Below are 13,837 nucleotides of genomic sequence, written 5' to 3' on the forward strand. Positions count from 1 at the left end.
GTATTAAGTCTGGCCACGCATTATCTTTCACGATCAAAACAATGCGTTGCCTGATCTTTCACGATCAAGTTTGATGGAAATTTAACAAATTCAAGGTTTTCATATACAAATTAATGCTTTTCAGGTAAGAACATATTTTAATTTTACTGTACAATCAGATACACCAACGATTAAATTTCAAATATATCATAATAAACTGAAATATGATCATTATAGGTACATAAAGCGTGTTATTTGTAATTAATTTCATAGACATGCATTGCGCCTTTTGTGTTTTTTCATAAAGTACTGCATATTTTCTTTATCTTATTTCACAGTTATGATGAGGAAGTTAAACCATTTTGACAGACATAATTTTTTGTTCGGATTTGTTCCGCGTTTTTGAAAATTAAGCGATTTTTTCAAAGATTCTGAACTAGAATTTACATGAAATGTCTTTCACGATCCGTTACCAGAGCTTTCACGATCGTCCCTCAATACTTGATCGCCGTTAGATATTCTTTCACGAGCATTTCTCTCGTTAAACCGAACGACACCCGTGATTTATGTATGTACCTGTCCCAAGTCAGGGGCTTGTAATTCATTGTTTGTCGTTTGTTTTTGTCTTACATATTTGTTTTTCGTTCATTTTTTATTTAAATAAGGCCGTTTGTTTTCTCGCCTTTTATAGCTGACTATGCGGTATGGGCTTTGCTCATTGTTGAAGGCCGTACGGTGACCTATAGTTGTGAATGTCTGTGTCATTTTTGGTCTCTTGTGGACAGTTGTCTCATTGGCAATCATATAAAAAAGAAGATGGGGTATGATACCACATCTTCTTCTTTATATTAACCTTTTTTCATTATCTGGGACAAACATTGGCACTAGTGGTTATTTCATAAAAGCTAAGTCAAAATTATCCCATAAAGTCAATATTTCTATCCAGTTGCTTCACCTATTTTTTCTATTGTAAAAACTGAGGGTAAGAATTAAGGAATTTTCATAAAAAAGTAAAATAACAAAAATACCGAACTCCGAGGAAAATTTAAAACTGAACGTCCCTAACTATATAAATGGCAAAATAAAAAAATAAAATAGATCAAACGAATGGATAAGCGCTGTCATTTTCCTGACTTTAGGTACATTTATTTTCTTAAGTAGAAACCTGGTTTTATAGTTAGTTAAACCTCTCACTTGTATAACAACATTAAAGTTAGATTCATAGTTCTTCAGATTCGCTTTCTCAGGCCAAATATTTCGATAAGCCGGTTTCCTGTTGACTATTATCAACTTTTTTCATAGATGGCAGGGGCGAATCCAGAGGGTGGGGGGTGGGTTGGGGGGGGGGGGGGGTCCGGCACTGTGACAATCGAGGATAAAGGGAGAGGGGTTCCAACCATATGTCCCCATACCGTTGAAATGCATTGATTGTCTCCCCAAAAAATGACGATTCTAACCCCAGACCCCCAGACCCTTGTTCCCCTTCTGAACCCGCCACTAAATGGTGAAGTCTATTTTCCGGGTGCTAATAAGCAAATTTTTAAAATGCTGGAAACAAATTAAAACATAACTTGCTCCACATTTCAAAGAAAACTACTACTGATTGTAGTGTTAATAAATAATTTCTTGGTCCTGAAAACAAAAGTTTTGTAGAATAAGATTTAGATAAATCTTTCTATCATAAAATTCCAGGTTCCACTTGCTAAAGTATTGATTGGGGATCACAAATACAAAATCGTGCACTCTGGCTCACTTTATTTTTTTGTGACATAAAGTTCCAAAAATAAGTATTCAATTTGAAGTTGCCATGTCCGCTAAAATATTGTAAAACTTTAATGTGTCAGAGTCAAATATAATTCGTCTAAATATCATAATATAAATAAACACATGTGACTGTGCTGATATGTCTTGTTACCCTCTGAATGTTTGTCAGTAGTGAAAATTAGGAGAAAAAATGAATCATATAAGAATATCAATATTAGTTTCAATCTATTCGTCCCTTTAATAATTATTTCGACAATTTCCAGAAAATATCATTTATTTTTTATTTTTAGATATATGTTATTTTATTTAAATTAACTAACTCTCGGTGAAAAATAGTCTTTTGTGGATTTTTCTAATTCCGGAAACGGTAATCATATGAAATCCGGTTTCGGTTAGTATAGTCTCCCTTAAAACTTCCTTATTTGGAACGAAGATCAGATTCAAGATGGCGACAGGTACTACCAGAAAAATAATCGTAAGTGTCGAGCCCAAAATAAACGATTTTATACCGCCAATATGTCTGATATATAGTTCCAATACGATTGTTTTATTTAAGAGAGCGTAGAAGATGTAAATCTCAACTTATGATTAACCCAAGCCACGTCATTTGACCTTAAATTTGATTTGAAAAGTAACACAGGCCATGTCGCAGCAAAAATTAGAAGCTGCTTTCAATCTGTACTGGAAATCGTTCCATGACTGTATAACAAAGTCTGAAATGACACTACCCAACCACAAATAACCCCATACAAATTAACAATGAATATTTGCCGACCATGTTTTGAATCAGTCTTACAGGATTCTGTTTTGAAATGGGAAGTAAAAAAGAATGCAGACAGGACAAAATTGTGTTTTGTATTCAACAGATTAAATTGGTATTTAATTATTTAAAAAGTATGCCAGAAGAATAATGAAACTTATTTTGTTTCAATAATCTTTCAATATCACATTTAGTGCAATTCTAAGATGCATGTACATTCCATATATAAAATAGAATTGTTTAAATAATTTCCTTGTTTTACTTATGCTGATTAATTTTTGTAAATAGGCCACACTTATCATCAGCCTTCTTGATTGTAAATTCAACACTTAAAACTTAAATTGACTAATTATCTTTCCACAAATGTTTTTGTTATAACCATGATCACCTTTATTTACACATTTGGTCAGGTGGTCAAATGTTATTTATCTATTCAAAACTATAATACCTATTCTCTTGACCTTAAGTTTCATTTAATAGAAAGCTGAATCTGACATCTGGACTGGTCAAATAGTTTGTTAATTTGTGTTTTGAAAATATAAACAAACAGCTGATTGTGTTAAAACAGGTTTATGTACATGTAATATTCAGTCCATGCACATGAAAATTATAAATCAAATGATCACATGGTTTTTCTTTAAAGAATCTACATCTAAAAATTTATATTGTCACAAATGGCTATTGTTAGATTGAGAGGCTGATCCAGGGTGGGGGAGGTTATGGTGTTCTGTGGTTTGGAACCCCCCTTTTATACATGTATACATGTAATCAGGGTTTCCCCTGGGTCAATTTTTTTTTTCGCCACCTCTTTCGCCAAAACAATATAATTTTCGCCACTTTATTATTTTTTTCGCCAAGTAACATAACTATATTTTTCGTTTAAAATTTACCTTTTTTTCTTACCCCCCCCCTCCTTTTCCCTTAAATAAGGTGATTTTGCCCCATTGTGTCTATGATTATTCTGTCAAACTTATTTTAGAGTCTACATTTAATGAATAAACACCAGGGATCTCCATGGCCTGTTTAACGATGGCGCCCCGCCATCGTTCAAATGTCTTGCGCCATCGTCAAATGACTTGCACCATCGTTCAAATGTCTTGCGCCATCGTCAAATGACTTGCGCCATCGTTCAAAACTGTGATCGTTTTTATAGCCTGACGCCATTTTTTTTAGCAATTATAATCAAATGCATGTAATTGCATAACCTTCAGGCTTTCTTTATAGTATAATCCAGTTCTAACGCCTGAGGGATATCCGGATTAAGATCGCTAATCACTTGTACCTGAGCTTGTACAGGTAGATCAACAAAGCAGACAGGAGAATATTATCTGAAGATAGACAATTCATTTGTCGAATTATTTAATTTAGTTTCCACAAATGCTTATGATAATTCAGATTAAATAAATAAATTAATAGTCTAGTTACAAAGTTTAACAAGTAGAATACATGCTTTTATTTTGACTTACGCAATCAGCATCCCCCTTTTTAAGAAGTACAAAGTAAGACGTAAAACAGTAATTATTATTTTATCACAAATAACTTGAGTACTGCTGTATTGTAACGATCATATAGAATTACTTTAAAAGTTAAAAAGTAAAAATGTTTAATATTTCCTGTAAATAAATATCGTATCGTAATTCCGAATTCATTTCGTAGTTTACAATCATATTGATACATCCGCGTTTCCGATTTCTATTCAGACTCGAAAGATGCATGTTGCATATATATAGCATCGATTTGCTAGATAAAGTCATTAAAAACCTTTTCATTTGAACACGTTCGCTTTACAAATCTTTTTTACCTTTTACATACATGTAACCCGTACGACTCGTTTTGTCGTTGCTGCAAACCAGCCATACCGGTAATGGATTCATGAATTCTGAATTTGACAACGTCCGTGAAAAAAAGGCTCCACATGAATTTTAACCCCCATTACAATTACCAAAAATAGCAAGAAAACTACATTGGGACCTTCGTGATAGCTATTGGTCATTCTCGACTAAGGGAAAGGGAGGGGGCATGAGGGCTTGGCATTTGAACGGTTACAAACGGCAATTATTGAAAATATATATACTTTTATATAGTATTTATAATGAAAATTCAAATAAATATAATTTAGATAAGCAATGAATTAGCATGTTCACCTATCCTTATGTGGAGGGATGAAATACTTTGATTGCGCTACACTGTACGACGTAGATACGATTTATGATGGTGAAAGTTCCTCCATTGTTCAATTTTCATCCATGGAGATCCCTGAACACTAAACATTTACTTTAAAACAATAGATTTTGTTTTTAACATTAAAGGGGAAAATATTCATTGTATTTTAAACAACTTTTCTAAATGAGGGGCCACTATACTTTTAATAATAAAGACGATATAAGTCCTGGAATACAACAAAATTAATGGACATGTTTTGATTATATAATACCAGTATAGTTCGTAGGGAAAGTTTCTTTAAAAGAAAAATATTGATGTGCCCTTTTGTAATAAGTGGTTTTTACAACAAAACAAAAGCTTTTATCACATGATATTTTGATCCCTCATTTCATGTGTAGTCATAACATTGAAGGGCTACTCTCATTTGAAGGGTTGTTCCCAACCTTTTGGATATATTTCTTCATAACGACAGTTTTCTTTTCTTGACCATCGTAAATGAAAAAGTTGAGACTAAAACTATGCTTGAAACACACGTGTCACTCAAACGACTTTAAAGTAGTATCCCTAATCAATTACCTATATTAAAGTCAAAGGATAATTAAAGTTTTGAATCAGAGATTTTTCTTGCTTTTGATAATTTTTCGTCACAACAACAGCTTTCTTTTCTAAACTATCTTTAAAAGGAGAGGAGACGTCAAAAGTTTGCTTCAAACATGTGCGTCGCAAAGTCGTAAATAAATTATGTATGTGACATTTAGCGGAAGCCATTTAACCATATCATTTTGTCAAACAATTCAATCAACACCTTTATTACATGTAATTAGTCCTTTGTTGTCGATAGCTATAAAAATGCAATCAGCTGATTATTGATTTTCTGTCCAAATCTTAATGAGGTCAAGGTGAATTCGGAGTATTGTCTGATCGGGTAAAGTCCGAGAAACTCGAAAAAAGTAAATAAACAAGATGGAGGAAAATAAATCGTTCTATATATTTCTTTCGCCAAATTCTTTCGCAAATGACGAATTTTTATCGCCACAATTATTATTTTTTCGCAAATTGCGAAAATGGCGACCGCCAGCGGAAACCCTGCATGTAATACTGTATATCCTATGTTGCACCCCCCTGTTTTGAAAACGGCTGGATTCCCCTGATTGAGATGTCAACTGCATTTGTACTCAGTCGCTTAAAAATTTCCAATATTCATTCGATAAAGCAGTTCATCTATTACATGTATTAGACCAAATTCTTTTTCCCTTTCACAGTCAGGGGTACTACTTGTACAAGTAATTTTTATTTACAGAGTTTCATTAGTCCTTAACTCCTGAACTCATATTCGGCCAAAATTAAATCTTGTTTATTTCCCCCTCCCCTAAACGAACCGGTAAAATCAACACGACCTGAAAAATTGATTGGCCATTTGCAACCAATTTATTTTTTTTTACTATTTTGGCTTTTCATGATACCTTTCGAAACCTGCAGTCCACAAGGCTTTTAATTCAAGGCATTTATAAATATGCATTGAAGTGTCTAAATGATTCAGAATTTAGAAAAAAAATGGCTGGTCACACGATTTGTGATAACACACGATCCAGTCAAACTTGAAAATCTTTTTCTTTATTGTCATTATTTTGTCTGAAATTTGATCTTATTTTGGAATGTTTTGAAATATGGTTTTAATATAGTTTGTTTTGAAGTTCATGAAGTTCAAGGAAAAATCCTGTTTGATTCAAGTCACTTAAGAATATGTCTAGTCATGTATCATGTGTATTGTGTTCATACAATGTATCTCATAATCTCAACATGTTCAATAAAGTTATACATTTGTAAACTACATGTGTGTGAAAATTTCAATTTTTTCATGACCACAAGACCTTGGCATTGGCTTGTAAAATTGCTTTCAGGCTTGTAAAATTCTTCTCTACAAGCTAACAGAATCCAACTATCCAACTAAAATTTTCTGAAAGTTGAGCTTCTGGCTTGTGGACTCAAAAGTTAAGCGTGAAGGCTTTTTCAAAGTTCGTTATGACATTAACAAATAAACCTTTAGAATTTAGAAAAACCTGGTTTAGAAAATATTGAATGATATATAAATCTGTTATAGTAAATTTGATTAAATATATACCTTGGCATTAGATAAAAATTTCTGAAACTGAGCAATACAATCCAATTATTCAGCAGCAAAAGAATTCAATGATGTGGTACAATGTATCTTAAAAACAAAATGGTGTATCTTGATGTGCTTGGTCTCTAACCTCTAACATGTCCTATCCTGTAAAAAGATAACATGTTTGATTAAAAATGGTCTGAATCATGATTTAAAATTTATCTACTTTTGAAATTTGTACAAAGACTATCTCTTAACATGCTTAACATGTTAAAGGATGATGGCTGCAAAATCTCAAGCTTTTTGAACAACTGACTTATAAATTAATTATTTCTGTGTCATTTTGGTCTACTGTGGAGAGTTGTCTCATTGGCAATCATACCATATCTTCTTTTTTAGGCCCCATTATTGGCATTATGTTTTCTGGTCTGTGTGTCCCTTCTTCCTCATGAACTAAAAATTGGAAGAACATTACAGACATGACAAGAGTCCTCGTTTTTATACGACAGCAAAAATTAAAAAAATTTTGGTCATATATTGATACAATGTATCACCTTGTCGTCTGAAGATGGATTGTTCCCGGATAATAACTTACGTATAAGTAATAGAAATAAATAAAATTTTAACACAATATTTGTGACCACAAAAGGCAGGTTGGGATTGATTTTGGGGGTTATATATATATATGGTCCCAACAGTTTAGAAATAAGGGGACCAAAACAAGTATTTATCTAGTTTCAGAACAATAAGTTGTGTATAAGTATTTCAATTGCTCTGATATTGTACCATAATGTTCATACCATAAAGTAGAAGGTTCAGATTTATTTTAAGGGTTATGGGACAAACAGTATTGTGCAATAGATTTGTTAGATCTTTGGCCACATTTATATTGTGACAAAAACCTATATTAGGTCAAAATTTAATCCCAATCCAAATTCAGACAGTATCAAGCTTGAATATTGTGACCAAATTTGCCCAAACTGTTCAGGGTTCAACCACTGCTGTCGTATAAAGCTGAAAATGTTTCATTTATCATTAAATAGCTAATGTCATGATTATATATATAAAGTATAAAAATATCTGTAAATATCACAATATAGATCAAGATATAATGTCAAACAAGTATTTTTTCTCAAAATATTTCCTGTCAGTGGTTTGTGAAAATATCTTTGTTTAGCATGTTAAGCAAGGCTGCACGTTCCTCATTTGAATATTTGTGAAAAAATGTATATATTAGATGACATAAAAGCACCCTGTTTCGCAGACATTCACTCACAATCACTTAACTTTGGGGTGAGTTTATACAGAATCACCTTTACTGTGCTGTGTAGTGTAATCTGCGTAAATATTTTACTAAACCGTTGGAGATGCAAATATAAATAAGAACATGTAGATGTGGTATGAGTGCCAATGAGACAACTCTCCATCCAAGTCACAATGTGTAAAAAGTGATCAATTCTAGGTCAAAGTAGGCCCTTCAACACAAATTTGAGCCTTGACAGTTGGCTCTCACAGAACAGCAAGCTATAAAGGGCCTGAAAATGACCATTCAAACAGGAAAACCAATGGTCTAGTCTGAATAAAAAACAAGAAGCAAGAAACACTTATGAACCACACCAACAAATGACTGAACAATAGGCTCCTGACTAAGGACATATTGTATGTACAAAATGTACATATTGAATCATTGTTATTTTCAAGATATCTATTTATTGATCGAGTCATGAGAAATTGTTTCACACTCAAGTGGTCATTTGTTTGTGACCATCACATGAAGATGAAAAGTATATCATGTACACAAAATATACATGTATGAACAAAGTACATATATATAGATCTTACTGGACTTGGGACTTTGAAATGCATACATGTAGCATAGTTTCTTTGCTTGAGGCTTTTATATATATGGGCATTTTAAGCCACAAAAATGTTTGTTATTTTTTAAAGGTTAAAATTTGACAAGTAATTTCTTCAAGGAGAGTGTCTCTTGAATAAGAGAGGCCACAAATTGAATATTTAGAACATAAATACATGTACATTTGTGCAACATCAAAAGAAAATTTAAAGCCTTGATGATTTCAGAATTCTCTTTTATGATACATGAAAATAAGATGATGTGGCATGATTGCCAATGAGACAACTATCCACCAAAATTCAAATGAAGTGAATATAAGCAATTATAGGCTATGGTCTTTAACAATGAGAAAAACCCATGCCATATAGTCAGCTACATGTATGTAAGCAGTGGCAGACAAAAAAATAGGAACAGAATTTCGACTTTTCAATAGGTCAAGATAAACAATATTTGGTTGTGAACATACATGTACCACTGAGACTTTGTTTCCAGACCTTGAGATTCATGTTCCAGATGCTGAAAATCTCTGGCTATAAATCAAATTAATTCACACCAGAGATATGTTTTCAAACCCATTGTATCTTTTGATTTACATATACATGTACATAGTGTTATTTATGTTTTTATACATAAATTGACATAAATACATGTACTTATAATTGATGATGCTAACATTTTAAATTGTTCACATTGATAGAGTTAATGTGTGTACGAGGGTTTAATATGCACTTCATTCATATAAAAATGAAGATGTGATCTGATTGCCAATGAGACAACTCTCCACAAGAGGCCAAAATGACACAAATAAAAACTAATATATAATGTATGCATTAAAGAATATTAAAATATTTCCATACAAATTTAGCCATTATACCAAATGATATTATTTTTTCGTCATGTTCACATTTTTAACTGTTTTGATACAAATATTCACAAAATTGATACTTTCCCTGTCAGTCCTACAGTAGCTCTCACTGTACGGAGACAGAGAGTCACTGGTCAAAATGATACTGACAAAAAGTAACAAAATTGGTAGAACGGAAAAATCCCAATTTATTAGTTTTCAAATCCTTCAATATGTATTTAATTATTCCTTTTGTACAACATATTCAATACATTATTTTAAGTCTATTTTAAGGAAATTTTTACATTTACAATATTAAATGAGGATTTATCAAATTTCTGTCATTCAAAGGGTATATTTTTTGCCACAATGAAGGCACTGAATTTACAAATAAGCCACATTCACAGCTATTATTTCAATATATATTAGATTTTGTTTGTGTCTAAGTGACGTTCAGTTATCATGGTTATACATTGATTACGTTTTGTCTTTTATATGACTTTCTATCTTATATTGAATATTTATTTTTCTGTGTGACTATTCGTCCTACATTCTTTATATAATTAAAATTCACTTAAAGAAATATTGTAATAAAACAAATAAAATATTTGCCAAATATAATATAAAAATTTAGTTCAACTTCAGTAACAGTTCCAGTAGAAATTAATTATTCGAAATATAAATCCCTCTCACTGCGGTATTCATACATGCATGTGTAAAGTGTATTATATAATGTAAGAGTAACCCTAAACAGGTAATTACAAAATGTACACCAGTAAAACACCTGTTGAAGATTTCGTCAGGTAATATTTATATACTCTGTAGTAGAACTCTATCAATGGAAAGATGACTAATCATTTTACAATATCAATGTCGATTTCACTATTATATCACTGGGCCAAGTTACATGAAATTGATTTTTTTAACCTGTGAAATTGATTATGATAATTGATTTCATTCATTAGTCACCATTAATTCTTTGTGTTGGCACTAGAAGGTAAAAGGTTAAGGTGCATTTTTACACATTTTCAAGAGGGGTACCAAAGGGTGTAGCAGACAGACTGATAGTTAAAATTAATACTTCCTGACAATAAGGAACAAATTCTTTAAAATGTTTTCAAGTTGAATTGGAATATGCTGATTTATTTCTTGTATTTTACTATTAATCAGTGTATGTAAAATTTATAATTTATATTTGAAGTTTTTTTTGTACAAATTGCATAGAATAACTTAAAATTGAAATAGACCTTGCTTTGTAAAATTTGTATGTACACTTGAGAGTTTTAAGTATAAATAAATAAAACTTTCTGTGGCTATAAATATGAGACATTGCATTGACGATTGTTAGGCTAATTATAGATTCATCAGATTTATGGCTACTTAAGTAGGTTGTCAGTTTCTATTTTTTGATTGGGGATTTTACCAATTTGAGGTGGTGTGATTAACTCGAGCACATGTACGTAGTGTGTTTGGACTGTCTTCCTTGTAAGTGTAATTCGTGTGCTTGATTAATATACATAGATTCAGAAGAGAGACCCAAGATTAAGGTATATTCATATCCTATATTGATACATTGGTATTTCTTCAGACTTAGGATTACATTTTGTATTGTTGTTTTGTTTGATATTGATCAATATAGGAATATTCAAAATTCGATGATGTGTATTCATAGTAGCACATGTTGTTGTTTACTACTTAGTCATGTACAATTTAGATAAATGAGTGTACTTAACAGGGGCAGATCCAGCCATTTTCAAAAAAAAGGGGGGGGGTGTGTGTGTCAACCCAGGATATGGGGGGATTCAAACTATATGTCCCCATTCAAATACATTGATCTTCAAAGTAAAAGTGGGTGTTCCCATCCCCGGAACCCCTGGATCCTCCACTGCTGAATAAATGAATATCTTATTATCATGTTTATAATTAAGTGCTTTGAAATTTACATTTTACAGTTTTGCTGCTAGGTTGTTGATACACTTAGTTACAAAAAGAGAAAGTTGAGTTTTAAATGTTGCAGGTATAAAGAATGATAATGATACTAAAATGGAGACTTTATTTATCACCTTGATCAAGGAAACTTTGTGTTTCTGTTCAAATTGGGGATAAGTATTATTGATTTTTTTTCATTTTTTTAGAGATTTTAAATCTTTTACAAAAAAAGTCTACATTTACATGTATGTAACTTACAATTTAAAACAAAATTTCAATTTATTTTAAAATTGGTAATGAACCAAATTTTAACCTTGGGCAAACCTCATTTTATTGCAATTTCCCTGCAAATAGTCGCAAAGGAAATACAGTTAAAAGATAGATCAAAGGATAATAAAATGAAAACTTCCTTCTAACGAAATATTTAATAACTTTCATTTTTTACTGGTATGAACGTGCATATATGTACATGTATATAGTTTTATCTATAAATACAAGTAATCTTTATGTACATGACATACATGTATGATTGTTTATCCTTGTTCTGGCTCATTAATAAAAAGATTAGGGGACATTTAAGTATACCATTCATAAAATTTATGCAGATATGCAGATTATTACTTTTGCACCTATATACAACTGTGTATTTCATTCATGAAATTAACAACTTGTACATTGCATGCAGTCATGTGTGTAAATATTACACCTTGAAATCAATATCAGATTATCTATATGAAAACATTGGTTTTAGGAGTAGCTTTAATTCATATGTATACAATTGTTTGTTTAACACACTTTATTCTTTTTAACAAAAGATACAATATTTTTATTTCCTGTTGAATATGTTAAAATGGTGCGTTTTGGGAAATTGGCTACAAAATTTTGAAGGGAAATATATAGATAAAATAACCTTCATTTTGTGCTTCAAGGTTCATTTTTCTCTGACATTGATCGTTTTTGTTGTATCATCAGACCTGGTTTCAAATGTTACCCTGTGTAATTTAGTTTTGGTTCATTATATTCATTTGATATTAATAGATTGAAGTCGGGAATTAAAGATTACATGATTTTAGTAAGCATCTTCATTACATAATATTGTTTATAAACTATTTTTTAACCTTAAGGTTGTTTCCAAAATTGTTCATTTCATGTTCCGTCCCTTGACATAAGGCACAGTGTCAATCTCAGTCTTATATATTATACATGTATAGAATTTTTTTTCTCATTGTAGGTATCCAGTGTTGTGCAATAAGAATTCAACACCTTTTTTTTTACTTTGACATGCATGTTTAAATGACCTTACAATATTTTTTTTTTTAGAAAAAAACATACTTTAATTTTTGATTTTTCACCATGTTCACTAGCTAATTTATTGACCTCACAATTTCATTTTGAAAAAGACTTTTTTTTTTTATGAAATCTAATGATAAGTACTTATTGCAAAATAATGTGTTTTGTACCTATACAAAATATTTATGGCAAACTGATAAACTTGTACATAAAGTAATGTTGCTTTAAATAGTTAACTTCAAAATTTCAAATCAAACAAAGCAGTTCTAGGAAAAACAGCCGAGTTTGTAAACATGATCATATATGGAGGTGTTTTGATGTATAATACATTTAATTTTATGCTTCAGATATGAATGTGAAGTAGAAAATATGACACCTTAGTAGTTTGTTTTGGTAAACAATAGCAAATTACATCGGAAATCGTGAATCGTCTTCAAGTGTCTCAAGTTAAGTCGAAAGTACATCCTGAAATGTACACTTTGAACACGTCAATTCCTTAAATGAAAATTTTTAATACATATAACTTTTGTGGAAATTTGTACATGGAATTACGTAAAGAATGTCAATTTCATTTTACACTTACACATGATACATCAATTTCATTCTTACACATACAATGTACACATAATACATGTACATGCACTTATAAACACAGACATTTATTGTATGTAATATACAGTTTATATATATTTTGGGTCAGATACATGTATATGTAATAATGAGTACATACATGTATTGACCTGTTTTTCCAAGATATACTTTAATATTTACATTATATCTTCAGCTTCTTGAACATTATAAATAGAAAATATAGATTTGGAGAAGCTTGCCCAGTAGGGAGGAGGGAGCAGATATGAATATTTATACGAAATAATTTATTTTGACTTGTTTTACGTATGCTACATGTGTTTTGTATACTTATAAATATTAGATGCATCCAAAAGGGTGTTAGTCCAATGAGATTCAGGTATATTTATTTTACACCAACTTGGCATAAATATTATGGTAATTTCTTAATGATAGATTTAAATTGTTTAGGGAAAAGGGAAAAAAGGGGGGGGGGGGGTATGATCTCTTTGCAATTTGACCTTAATTTATCATTATTTTATAAAAAAAAACCAACAGATTTAATGCAGATAGAATATTCAA

General features: G+C 31.1%; 1 protein-coding gene across 12 annotated transcripts in view; it reads left to right on the forward strand.

Moving 5' to 3' along the window:
- The first annotated feature begins 2,171 nt into the window (after positions 1-2,171).
- The window catches only part of LOC143083432 (rho GTPase-activating protein 190-like), a 72,553-nt gene continuing 60,887 nt past the window's right edge, over positions 2,172-13,837 (forward strand). For 11 of the 12 annotated variants that reach the window (XM_076259681.1, XM_076259683.1, XM_076259684.1 and 8 more), the window contains exon 1: positions 2,172-2,218. The gene's annotated coding sequence lies outside the window, so the exon portion shown is untranslated. Of the gene's footprint in view, positions 2,219-10,916; positions 11,017-13,837 lie in introns of those variants that run through there. The other variant, XM_076259682.1, reaches the window with a different exon arrangement.

This window comes from Mytilus galloprovincialis, chromosome 7, assembly GCF_965363235.1.
Source record: "Mytilus galloprovincialis chromosome 7, xbMytGall1.hap1.1, whole genome shotgun sequence".
NCBI lineage: Eukaryota > Metazoa > Mollusca > Bivalvia > Mytilida > Mytilidae > Mytilus > Mytilus galloprovincialis.